Raw genomic sequence first — 13,899 nt, forward strand, 5'->3', positions numbered from 1 at the left:
AGTAAAGCGAGATGGTAGGGACGATATAGGAGAACATTGGGAGGGGAATGAGATGATGGGAGAGGCAAGCAGGAGCGTGTCCATGGTGGAACTTGAAGACAGCAAAGGGGATATTGTGCTTGATGCAGAAATTAATCGGATACCAGTGGAGGGATCAAACACGATCACAGCTTTACCAATTAAAAACCAGGCAACAGAAACAAACATGAGTACAGTATTACCAAAGACAAGACTGTCACACTATATAAAGTCCCACTCATTTCATGGATCGTTATTAAACAAAGGTGTCGCTTTAATCGACATTGTGAACTCGGGATGTTACGGGACAATGAGTCCCATAGGCAACGCCACGGGCTGAAGGGCACAGTGGGGGCTATCACTCCCTCGACTGACTGTGCGCGAGTAACAGACTTCAGCCTCTATTGACGATCTCTGTGAACAGGGAGGTGGAAGCCAATAGAGTTCATGTCAACAACAAAAACCGTGACCTTTAAAGAGACAATGCTCCTGTTAAAATACGATTGACAGTACATTACCATTTTTACATGCTTCAGAGTACTATACCCATTTTAGAAGCAGCGTTGCTTTGTAGATTGATTTTGTTACTGATGGAGATAGTAAAAAAGCATGTGGCAAGATGAGACGTTCATTCGAATCCGTGTTCTCAATGGCCTAGCCCATTGGCATAGCCCCTAGGCTCGAGCACAAGACACTGATACTATTTTACTCAACACCCACCTCTATAACCCCCCTAATCACTCCCCCTCAATCCCGCTATGTCCCCCTCCCCCCATCGCGATGTTATTTATCTTCCAAAAAAACTTCTTCGATAACACCGCTTTGAAATTAAATGTTTATAGTAAGAGACGATTCAGGCAATGGCCCTTTTGTCACAGCACTTCAGTCTCCTCGACTTGTGACATCGGCACCACTCATGAGGAGGCCGCATTTGTTGCACTCCAAGATGGCTTGGTGAACGCCCCTCCCCTCCACTACCCCGACTTTTCCTTGCCGTTTGTCCTTGATACACATGCTAGTAACACTGGCACTGGAGCTGTTCTGTCTCAAGTTGTCAATGGCGTCGAGTGTTATCGCATAAGGAAGCAGAGTGCTGTCTCCGGCTGAACAGCGGTACTGTGTCACACGCTGATAACTGTTAGCTATCGTGTTTTTCTTGCAACAGTATCTTCCATATTTGTATGGGAGAGACTTTGAGGTGCGCTCGGACCACGCAGCGCTGCAGTACGCGCTGCAGGTTGACCAGCCATCTGGCGAACTTTCACGCTGGTTGGAGGTCCTCCAGGACTACTCTTTTCAGGTTACCTATCGCAAAGGCTCCCATCACACGAACACGGACGCCCTGTCGCAATTACCCACGAACGAGAGTTGCGCAAGTTTTTCGGGCTCCGGTCGCTTTAAGCCGCGCAATGAACACTCGCCCCCTACCCTTACGGCATCGGCCGAGGTTGTAACATCTGAGGGGGCTGGGGATCCAGTGGCGCGTGATGCTGTCATTGGATTGGACCACAAAGAATGGGGGCGCCTCCAGGTTGAGGACGCTTCCCTGCTTAAATTGCGATGCCGTGTCAGAGAGACTGATGGGGGCGAGGATCGATGGGGTGTCACCTCTTTCATTCTCAGAGGCGGATTGATCATGCATTGGGACGGAGAGATGCGATGTTCCAACATTGTTGTGCCCACCGCCCTGCGGGGTAAGGTCATTTGGGCGGTGCACGAGCATCTGTTGCACTTGGGTGTGCATAAACTAGCATTGGCCACACGTAAGTCGGATTTCTTCTGGCCTGGCATGGCTGAGGATGCTGCTAATTTGTTGAAGGGGTGTGTGCAGTGCACGCGGTCCGCTCGTGGGAATAAATATTTTCTGGTGGGAGTCGAGTATTTCTCATGATGGCCTGTGGCCTGGCCGCTTCCCAAACAGTTGGCGGCAAAGATCACTGAGGCATTCCTCAATGGCTACGTAATTGTAGTGGCATGGTTGAACATGATCGCCACTAATCATAGCCGGCAGTACTAGCTTGTGTCAGTAGGGAGCAGAGGGGAGGCTGAACCTGCTGGATTAATGATGACGGGCCGTTGGCCAAGGCAATCCCTGGGGGAGCATCGTGACCAACGGTCGGGACCCCAGATCCCGGGAAGGGGGCTGGGGAGATGATGTCATTCTCCAGACCCTCGGAGACGGTCCTAAAAGGAAGGCGTGGCCAGGGGCGGAGTGAGCCAGGAGCCTATATATAAGTCAGGTCCCTGAGCGGTCCCAGCAGTTGTTGTCCGGCCGAAGACTGAAGAGCATCCTGGAGCCCTGAAGAGAAGAGCCCAATGGGCAGAGCCGAACCCCTGGCTAGGGTCGGCTCGAGCTTGTACCAGTGAAAGCTCCAGCTGATAACCAGTGAAGACTCAAGGGAAGACTCAAGCCCCAGCAGTATAGATGTCGTGATAGCCAGTGAGAGGCAAGCTAGTCTGGAGGGACTACCTCCATAGAGTATCGGGTGAAAGGGGCCATTACCCCATTGTGTAATAACCTGTTAATGTTATAATAAATGTGTTGCCTCAGAGTAAGCTTCCTCCAGTTTATTACCCACTACATAATGGACAAGAGTGCTCCCGAACGTCTTCTGAACAATCAGGGAAAAACATTTTCTTCAAAATTATTGCAAGAGGTGTGCGTTAGTTGTGAACCAAGAAAGTACACATGTCACCGCACAATCCGCAGACGGATGGTATGGTTGAGGTGGCTGCACAGGACTCTGACCTCCATGTTGAGTCATCAGGTCAGCGAGAACACGACCCCCTGATTCATGTTCAGTTACAAGCCGCACCCAACAAGGCTAAATCTTAAATCTCTGACTCCGTGTGCTGTACCCTTCAAAAGCTTTCCGAAGTGCGGGAGACTTCCAAGGTAAATTCTGATTCGTGCCAATTGGCCAATGAATGGCTGAGGGGCTTCCGTACTTCAAAACATGAGTGGGCACCTGGGGACAGAGCTTGGTTGCACTGTCCACAGGTACCGGTGGGTACATCGCCCAAATTGCTCAAACCCTGGAGAGGGCTGGTTGATGTGATTCGGGTCATTCGACCGCAGTGTGTCCAGATCCGCTTGGGGCGGCGGAGTTGGTTTGTACACTCCTCTTGCCCTAAGCCCTTTATTGCTCCCTGTGAGTTTGTTCCATCTCCACACTGTGGGCGCCAAGGGACAGATGTGTCCGGTGAGCTGGCATGTGTGCCCGTTGAGGTTGGTCCTCAGCGGAGTCGTGTGCTTCCTCCCTCAGGTGCCGCGCCCCTGATGTCCCCCGAGCCGCTGCCTGCGCTGTCTTCACTTGATTCGGGAGAGGAGAACCCGTCGACCCGGCCTACTGCTCTTCGTGAGGAGCCGGATTCGACTGGACAGTTGCATATTCCCCCTGGGACCTCCAGGGAGAGTGAGCCCACCTCCACTGGAGGCCCAGCCACGAGGACTCGCTCAAAAACTCTTCGGATTTTGTGACACCCATGCACACACACTCCCACACCATCAGTTGCTTGTCACACTCAGTAGGCCATATCGGTTATTGGCTGAACCTAGCCTTTGTTGTGCTTATGGGTATTGTTACACGGTGAGGATGGGAGTTGTTGGTGATGGAGGGGATTCCGTGCATTCGCGTTTTATATTTTCTCGTGTTGTTCTGTACATTTGTAGGTAGTGTATATATTGTATAGGTGGGCTTGGGTATTTATATGCTATTTGTTATTGTTAATTATTGAAGCACACATAGCGTTTAGTCACTTTTACTCACTTTTTATCACCTTATTCACTTAAGCAACCATTGGAAAGATGTTCTAAATCATACCAAACATTAAACTAATTTTCAATGGTATTTATCCAAATAGTGATATACCAAACTTTCATAGAAGCTTATTTCACTTCACACCTACATTTGTAAACTCCCCGCCCCGTGCCGGTCCTCTACGTTCCACTTCGCACCCGCTCCCCCCGTCTGTGCCGGTCCTCTTGTGCGTTACGGTCATTTTATGCTAATTCCTTTGTCAAAGCATTTTGTTTCCTCCCACACAGCTTAAAAGGACGCGACCTGGGCTGGACTGTCTTCACTCCAACGCTGTCCTCATGACAGTACGGTCCCCTTCACCTGATGAAAGCCACTTGTGTTGTGGCCGAAACGTCATGATTTTTTACCTACGTGACTTTACCGAATAGAACCAAAGAGTATGGATCCTTGCAGTCACGAAAGCTTAAAATCTAGAACTTATTCACTTGGTTAGTTTTAAGGGGGAGTTGACAGCCAGGACGGCTGAATGCTACGAATGGGGGGGGGGGGGGGTAATGTAGTGACATCGGGAATGCCACTGTGTAGTGCCGGCCTGAGAGACACGGCGTGCGATGTAATTACATCACCGACACCCCATATATGTGGGTGTAGTACCAGCCCTAGTGGGGCTTGGTGAACGCTGAGTCATGGCGCTGAGTGGCACCACGCGTGGCGTGCAGTGCTGTCCTCTATAGGAGGGGTGTGAAAGTGTCAGCCATGAATGAGGTTAATGTGGGCCATTGCACTCTGGTTGACCCTGGAAGGTACATGACGGGTAAAGTCTACACAGGGGCCCCAAGTTGGGGCTAGTGGGTAGTCACGTGTCAGGGCGAGATCTTGCAATAGGAATCGAGAAGGTAGTCGTGGCCAAGGACGGAGCCGGCCACGCATGGTGAGCATATAAACCGGGTCCCCAGAGGGACCAGGTTCAGCTTTGCTGTTGTCTTCTGAAAGATCTACATTCAACGTCCGTGAAGAGTCACCAACACATTGGCAGGACTCAAGCTGGAGTCCTGCTCGTTGTAGCTATCCCAGAGTGTTAGCGCAGATAGCCTGGTGGTCCACCATCATAGGTTGTTATCTGGTAAAAGGGAAGTTACCCCTTCGTGTTGGTATAAATAAATTTGTTGCCTCCAAAGAGTATGTCTGCGACTCAATTGAACCGACTACACAATGGTGCAAAGGTCAGTAAAGTGACTGAGGCCACCAGGGGCTGTACCAGTATACCACATCAGATTAACAAGGGGCTCAGTGGTGGCAACAAGTTATCCCCTTCGCCTGGAATGCAGGAGGTCGTGGGTTCGATTCCAACCCCGACGCCTGGATATTTGGAGTTTTCATATTCTCCCCGTGGTGGCGTGGGTTTTTCTCTGGATCCTCGAGTTTTTTTCCCTCCACATTTAGAAATATGCGTTTACAGTATTTGGCTGCTACAAATTTCCACGTGATAAGCCACTTCGTGGAGCTATGATTTGTGGCCAGGTTGCTTTTGAAAAACAGCTATATAGCTCAGTGGTCCTTACTTGGTACAATAAAATAAAAATCTGCCGATTCCTGGAGTTATACTATAGGAAGGCCTGGGTACCCAAGGGACCAGGTTACAGCATCTGTCAGTTCAATGAAAAATCGAATAGCTTAGTGGACTTTGCCTGGTTCATAAAATAGTTTTTAGTGTTTAACCTCACGTGACAAACAATACATCCAACAAACACACCCAGTGCTGAAATGCACTGAAAAACAGTAAATGTACCAGAATGAAGCAGTACACATCTTGTCAAGTTGTATTTATGCAATAAAGATAACTAAAGAAAAATAACCAAATCCACAATTAGATGTGGATGTGATAATAAAGTAAAGCCCTTCTGGATAATGGGCACCCTATGCCCTGTCGGTCGTGTTGATTTTTTACCATATTTCACCACGCCGACTAGTGCGGGTTGGTGAAGCGAGGGGGGCAGAACTGATTCATTTGTCACTCGCCTCTGGATTTAGTCCATGGGTGTGTAGTGATGTGCGCTAAACACTGTGCAATTGGACGACCCCACATGCCCTGGGCACCCTTTCGCATGAGATATTCAAACTCAATCTATTTTGCAGGTGAAATATTTCTGAAATAAAAATGCAATGAAGGAAAAACAGAGAAACTGCCATGACACGGTGCACAGGTGTGAATTAATATATTATAATAATCAGTCACACGACTGACCATACAAGGCAAGCACACCATGGCGGTGCTCGCTTCATCCACCCAGCAACACACTTCAGCGCAATTGTTTCCCAGCGCCTATCTCGTGACTCGGTATGGGAATCGCTGCGGCGGTGTCCGCTCGTGCAGCTCCATGCGACCCACAGCAGACGCGCGCTCCCTATAGAGGATCCACGGTCGCGCGTCGTCTATGCCTACAGCACGAGCTCCGACACAAACATCCCCCATGGAGCTCCACAGACTGGTGGGGCAAGTGCTGTTATTGAGCTCCTATGAAGGCCGGCATAGTACACGAAATGGTAAGTGGTCAGAACCACGCCGGACCGCCTTTGTCTCCCCAATGTGTGATGTTTACACACCGCCCCAGATACTCATTTGCAGTACACACACATTTACCTCCCTACCCCCACCGCACACACACTCACACACTACACCGTCTTCCACAAACACACATTTAAGCACCAATCAAAAATCCCCCGTGTATCCTACACAGGTGGTTTATATTCTGGACCACACCACCCACCGTCCCACATGCACCACGAACTCCCCACACTCACCCACGCTGTGAAGTGTCGAGTCGCACCGCGTCTCTCGCCCCTGACGCGGCCCAGCTCCCCGTGTAGCCTCCTTTGCCGTGCTCTCAGCCTCTGGCCCTGACGCAGCAGAAAGGAGAGGGGTGGAGGGGTGACGGGAGGAGTGAAAGGAGCGTTGAGGGGAGGGTTGGGGGTGGGGTGGGTGGGTGGGGTGGGATGGGTGGGGTGGGTGGGTGGGGATGGGTGGGGTGGGGTGGGTGGGTTGGTGGGGTGGGTGGGTGGGGTGGGGTGCCCCTTGCTTTCTTCGGCTCCTCCCCCCACCTCTACGACTTATTTTAAGCCTCTGTCTGTTCATTCCTCCGGCCCCCTTTTTCTTGCTTCTCTGTCCGTCTTTCCTCTTCTTACCTCTTGTGTCCCTGTATATGTATTTCTGCTATCTTATACCTCGTATTTGTTCACTCTGTCTATGCTGGTATGTTCAACCCAGAGGATGAACGCGAAATTTAGCACTCTTCTGAAATTCGTGGTCTGCCAGGCAAGTGTCTAACTGTGTCGTTGGCCGACTGGTTTTGCATCACGTAAATTTTTCTTAGGTTTTTTGAATTCTCGTCTCTCATCTTCTTGTTGTATTTACCTCCGTGCAGTTTAACGCTCTCTATGTGTTGCGCTGATGTCACCCTATGTGCTATTTGTTTTTACACCTGATGAAGATCGCTTGTGTTGCGGTCGAAACGTCGTGCTTGATTTATTTTAATATAATTTTATGGTATTTCTACATACGTGACTTTACCGAAAAAAACAATGAGTTAATCAATGGTTCTCTGTGTGAGTGAGTCTATGTGTCTCCATGTGAGTGAGCCTATAGCTCTGTGTCAGTGAGACTTCGGCTCTCTGTGTGAGTGTACTCTGTGAGTGAGTCTATGGCTCTCTGTGGGAGTAAGTGGGTCTCTAAGGCCACCACCATCTTGCCCCCTGCCCAGTGCGTCCACCTGGTTGAGCTGCAGAAGTCTATTGTCCACCGCTCCAGACCGCACAGATATCCGACGTCCACCTCCAGCACAGACACCAGCAGATTCTTAAACCTGGTGGTGGAAGTAAGGACACGAGAGGGGTAATAGTCAACCACCATTACCACCATCAATACCACCATTACAACCACCAAAATCACAGCTATCGTTAACACCACCATCAATATCACCACCTCCACCACAACGATCACGATCAAAATTACAATCACAATACTCTTTGGTTCTTTCTGTAAAGTCACGTAGGTAGAAAAAATAATAGATCACGACGTTTCGATCGCAACACAAGCAACCATCATCAGGTGAAAAAATATAGCGAGAAAGCTGCTGAAACACGAAGTTATATTGGCTTGAGATAAGCTCAGCCCAAGGGTAAGTGGGCGGGGCTAGAGGTAGAATTTGCATGTAAATACAACACCACATCGTGGAAAAGGAAAGAGAGAGACAGACACCGAGAGACATCCACACAGAGAGAGGCACACACAAAGAGACACACGAGAGATGCATATAGAGAAAAACACACCGGCAGAGAGAGATACCCACACAGACAGATGCAGAGAGAGACACAGAGAGAATTACATAATTGCCCATGAATTACTATGGTGTGACAATGCCAATTACCAATGTCAAAGGGAACATCAATGAATGGTAAATGTGGGGTAATATCCCCAGAAGAGCATGTAGACTACATTAAAAAATAAAATAATCAGGCAATATAATATCACATATGGGTTCAGTTTACTTATGACAAATAATATTGAAATAATTGTGCTCCATAGATTATCTTAATGGTCAAGTTACATAAACATCACGGAATCACTTAAGCTGACCATTTAAAAAGACATTAATTCCAAGATGTTGAGGAAAGGAAATTGTTTGGAAGTTCATCTCACACCAAGTACATGTTACTATTAATCTAAATCTGCATAGTTCTCAATCAGCAAAGTCGCAAACATGTTTTACCACAAGCAAGGAGTTTAGTGTAAAGCTGTTAAGCAAATTAACCACTGCACACGGTTTTAAAGCGCTCTGCCTCAAAGACAGCACTCTACCAAGTGTCACGACGCAGCTGCACACGCCACATGACAATAGGCGGAGTGAGTGAATCTAAGTAGACACTGACCCTGTCAAAGGGGATCCCATGTCTAGAGTATTTGTGGCTGGTGCTACACATTTCTAACGTGATTAGCCATTTAGCTGATCTATCATTTGTGGACAGGTCGCTTCTGAAAAACAGCCACATAGCTCACTGGGTCTCACCTGGTAAAATAAAAATAGTTTATACAGTTCGTTCTGCCTCAACACGTGTTTTCATAACGCCATTTGGATATGGCACGATGGATGTATTAGGGAACACGTTTTATAACGCGAATGCTAAGTGGTTGAGTCAACAGAACCACGTCGCGCGAGTGGGAATGTGCGGTTGCACGGCTGCCTGGGCACAGCGTCACACGAGGCATTGGGATGCTGCTGGATGCTTCCTGATGCTCCCCACGCGCCTCAGTCTTTGTTCAGCCGACACACGCATCTCACGCTGTTATCACGGACTGTGCTTTACCCTGTATTAGTCATTGTAACGAGGGAGTTTACACAACGCGGTGTTATTCAGCAACGCAACTACCGCGTTATAGAACACTGCAGTAAATATTGTCGCGGTGTGGAAGGAGCAATGAACGTCATCTTGTGGCATGGAAAGGCATCGCAGCCCTAGCGAGCAGCCAGAGACAAAGCCTGCACGCACGGCAAAGTTGTGATTGACCCGGGGACTATTAGCAAGTGACACGTATGGACTAATGGTTACTCTAAATGACGATGTTGACGTTGGTTAACGTGCTACAAATATGCTAAACGCACATCGCATTAGCTCTGACAAATAGCGGACTTTTTAAAGTTATAATCGTTTACAATGGTTAATTTGTATATCATGCCAAGTGAGTAATTTGCGTGTGGACCCTGACAGCGGCACTCAATGTCCAACTCTTGCGAATGCTCTCAGGGGATCTTTACCGTGCGCTGCGTTCACTCACTCAGCCCCAATCTCCCTGTCGTGAACTCACCACTCACCCACTCACTCACCTCACCCTTCAACTCACTCACCCTCCTCACCTATTAATTCTCCTCATTAACTCACTCACCCTGCAATCCACTCCCTCACCCCCCCTCCATCACCCGGCACTCACCGCCTGTCCGTGACCAAATCTCCCGTGCCTACAACCACAAACACCACCACCACCTCTCCCGTGCCTACAACCACAAACACCACCACCACCTCTCCCGTGCCTACAACCACAAACACCACCACCACCTCTCCCGTGCCTACAACCACAAACACCACCACCACCTCTCCCGTGCCTACAACCACAAACACCACCACCACCTCTCCCGTGCCTACAAACACAAACACCACCACCACCTCTCCCGTGCCTACAACCACAAACACCACCACCACCTCTCCCGTGCCTACAACCACAAACACCACCACCACCTCTCCCGTGCCTACAAACACAAACACCACCACCACCTCTCCCGTACCTACAACTACAAACACCACCACCACCACCTCCTGCTGCTGCTGTCGCGGTCTCCGCGTGGCGCCACGGCTCCCCCCCTCCCGCTCCTGGCCCCTCCCCCTCGTCCCTCCTGGCCCCTCCCCCTCGTCCCTCCTCCCGACTCGCGACGTGGAGTGAACTCGGCCCCGCCCCCACCGCCCCCCCCCACCGTCCCCCCCACCCTGAGCGGCCCCGCCCATTGCAAGAATGGCGGGAAGTGGACGCGGGGCCTACCGCGCGCCGCCTCTCGCGTGATTGGCTCCCTTCTCGTCACGTGGGAAAGGTGGAAGAAGAGTATGGGGGAGGAGCTGCGCGGTTAGGGGCGGGGCTGTGGAGTCACGTGATGAGCAATGATTGACAATAAGTGGGCAGGGATGGCTTGTACGTCATAGCGTACGTCACATCCGGTAATGACGTTGTTATAAATAACACGCCCCTTCGTGACGTGTCTCACTTCCTTCCGTCCCGCGTGCCGTCAACACGAGCTGAGCATGGCGCTGCTGATCGTTGACGTTCTGGTCTTGGCCATGCTTGGGATGGGGATCTTCATTTATCTTCTTTTTACGCTTTCCATATCAGACTTTGACCATGAGGTCACGACGCTGTCTACGGAGAGGATGAGCCTGCAGAATGTGGAGCTCTGTCAGAAGAACAAGATGCTCCGTCTGGAGCTACAGCAGCAGCAGGAGGAGTTGATGGAGAACCGAGAGACTCTCCAGAGAGAGAACAGGAGCCTGGTTCAACAGCTTAAAGAGTGCCAGTTGGAGCTGGAGTCCACGAGAGTGCCTTGCAGGGAGAGCAAGTCTCTCCATGCGGATTTTCTCCGAGACTGCAATGCAGCACAGCGGCAAATGTCGCTGCGCTGTGAAAACAAAGATCTCCGGAGGTCGCTGCACGCCCACCTGACGGAGTTGAACTTCCTGGATCCGCAGAGAGGCCAGGAACAGTTTAGGCTACGCGGGAAGCTGGTGCGTCACGAGGACATGTGGCATGGGGAAGAGAGGCTGCATGAAGAGAACCTTCATCTCAGTAGCCAGCTGAAAGAATTGAAATGCGCCGTGTCTCAAATGTACCATGATGCCACCGATGCCCCTTCCACCGCCGCTGCCACAACTTCCACCACCACTTCTGCCACCACCGCCACCAAGCCCAAGAAGAAGAAGAGATTTATCCATTGGGTGCGAAAATTGCTGACGCGCAAGTCGGCCAATGTAAAAACATTGGGGAAATTGTGAAAATGACACCGCCCCAATTAAAACATTACTCAGAAAGACAAACATACCCCATAGAACATCAACATACTATTGGGGAAAGTGCTGTACAATATATATGTATCTATATTTAACTTTCTTTGCATCGTATGTAGTCAACCATACCAATGGAAGGTGCTGTTAGCGAATAGTACAACTTATCGGTTCCGTTCCTGAGAACTGTCCGTAAGCCGAACGGTTCATAAGTCTGAATACAATAGTGTACTGTATTTAAATCCACATACTGTAAGTTTTTTAAGATGTTATCACGGTTCAGCAAAAGATGGAAACATTGTCAAAGTCATATGTAAGACAAAATATCGTACATTTGCATTCAACACTGTAATAAATACTGTATTGTGAGCAAAACATAAAGTTACTTAAATGGAAAAAAAAAATCTGTTTTTATTGTCACTTACCTTTAGTCCGGATGCTGGTCTGCTTGTCGGGAGGGGGCGTAATGAGTCCCTAAAACTGCACACACGGGGGCGGTGGGAGGGGGGTGAACGTCCATACACACACACACAACAGCGACAATCATTCGCCGTATAGCCTTACCAGATTGTTGGGGCAAGCGCTGTTAGCGAGCAGCGCCTATGAAGCTCAGAATGGCACACGGGCCAGCACAACGCACGGCTGCCTCTCTTTCTCTCTCCATACACGAGACTCACAGTCGTACATGCGTCCGTGCACACACGCACAACAACAACGCAACAACCGTCGTTCACCCCCAAGTGGCGGTGACATCACCACTGCAGATTTAAAGCTTTCGCTGTCCTCCAGACAGTCTCGTCCCATCACCTGATGAAGGTCGCTTGTGTTGTGGCCGAAACGTCGTGATTTTTGTTATTTTATTTTTTACCTACGTGACTTTATCCAATAAAACCAAAGAGTGTCACCACAGCACTTGTGCCATGCTCGGTGCATTTTGAGGCCACGTGAAGTGTCGAAGGCTTGCTGGCAGGAGGTCATGTAATAGACGCAGGTGCCATGGATTGACTTAGGAAAATGATCGGCAGATGCAACAGCCGTGCTCCCCACTGTGCCAACTTTATTTGTGTCAGTTGTTTGGCGCTCTGCTCGTTGTTTTGAGCCTCGCTCCTCTGCCATATGCTGTTGCTGGAGGGCGACTGCCTCCACCTCCCCAGCAGCGCTTTTCATGAACCTCCTCCACAGAAGCCGATCGTGACACTGCTGATACCAGTCATCAATAAGTCTAATCAGCTCCATCCTTCTGTACCACATCAGTCCATCTCTTCTCTAGCCCGTACCACGCCCATTTAGCACCATCTATCCAGCCAAATTGAAGCTGCTTGGGGATGCCGTGGCTGTGCATACGGACTGCATGACACAACCAACGCAGCCTCGCTTGCTGGAGGAGCCCACAGATGGGCATTTGTCCAGATATTCCAGGAATCTGAGCTCCTCACAAAGTCCAGTCTGGTTAAACCCTGGATAGATCGTGGGCTAACCAAAATGTTTCAAACCAACGCAGATGTTCCTTTCGAGAGAGATACGGGAGGGCATAACTGCGGTCCAGAAGACATGAAGGTTTGTATGGAGTGACATGCCAGGTAGCTTCCACACAGTGGTCAGCAGCTGATGAAAATATAATGCCGCTCGAATGATTCGAAGTGAGACCTCGGCTACTGAAACAGAGTTGGTCATCAGCACACTGCCCAAGTACGGAAATATCTCCACTCTCTCCACAACTGCCCCAAAATACATGGGGAATTGAGGGAGGGGAGCATTTTGATGATGTAAAATACTCAGGGAGGTGATTTGTTTTTGTGAGGCTGATGGTAACGGCGCATAATTTAGGAGCATGCTCCATGTTTAGCTGTAGTGTCTCCAACTTCTCCTTAGAGTGGGAAGTAATCACCAGATCATCCGCATTCATAATATGGTTTAACAATAGAGAGCCATACCATGACCTTACTGGGGCTTCGATCAGCCTCCCATTATATCTATACCAGATATAAATTCTACTGGTGCGTCCATGGAAATCGTCTCAAACTACGTAGTCAAAAAAAATGTTGTCGTGAAATGGCCAGAGGACATCCGTGTCGCACCTTACTCACATATTCTATCATCCCTTAACTCCATTACGTCGATTTCCCATGTGACGCATCAGTTGTTTTGTATTATTTATATTTACTTTCATTACTGTAACTCTGTGTTTTTATTTAGCTTTGGTCATTTGGGTGATCCAGGTCTCTCTTGCAAATGAGACTCATCCTGGTTGCTTTAGTTCTCACCTTGTTCAACTAAATAAACCGGTACTCACTCACTCCATTATGAACTCACCCACTTCCCTTACTCTATAACTTACATAAATGCTCCCTCTCCCTCCTCATGAGTCATATATTTACCTGATCATTCACACAATCACCTGATCATTCACTGTGTCAACCTCACTCACGCACTTTTTCATGCTCTCAAGAATGACCCACCCATCCTATCACTCACTACCTTAATCACCATCCCCTTATCTCATTGACCCACTGGTAAATTGAAA

General features: G+C 49.3%; 1 protein-coding gene across 5 annotated transcripts in view; it reads right to left on the reverse strand.

The window, feature by feature from the left end:
• Nucleotides 1–10,208, reverse strand: part of LOC142922707 (ribonuclease inhibitor-like) — a 28,259-nt gene extending 18,051 nt beyond the window's left edge. For 2 of the 5 annotated variants that reach the window (XR_012940249.1, XM_076063531.1), the window contains exons 1-3: nt 10,115–10,208; nt 7,547–7,639; nt 6,582–6,677 (exon numbers count right to left, since the gene is read on the reverse strand). The gene's annotated coding sequence lies outside the window, so the exon portion shown is untranslated. The remainder of the gene's footprint in view (nt 1–6,581; nt 6,678–7,546; nt 7,640–10,114) is intronic. The other 3 variants (XR_012940250.1, XM_076063529.1, XM_076063532.1) reach the window with 2 other exon arrangements.
• Between the last annotated feature and the right edge of the window lie 3,691 nt (nt 10,209–13,899).

This window comes from Petromyzon marinus, unplaced genomic scaffold (genome assembly GCF_048934315.1).
Source record: "Petromyzon marinus isolate PM22_M1 ecotype Great Lakes invasive population unplaced genomic scaffold, UKy_Petmar_22M1.pri1.0 PM_Scaffold_141, whole genome shotgun sequence".
Lineage (NCBI taxonomy): Eukaryota > Metazoa > Chordata > Hyperoartia > Petromyzontiformes > Petromyzontidae > Petromyzon > Petromyzon marinus.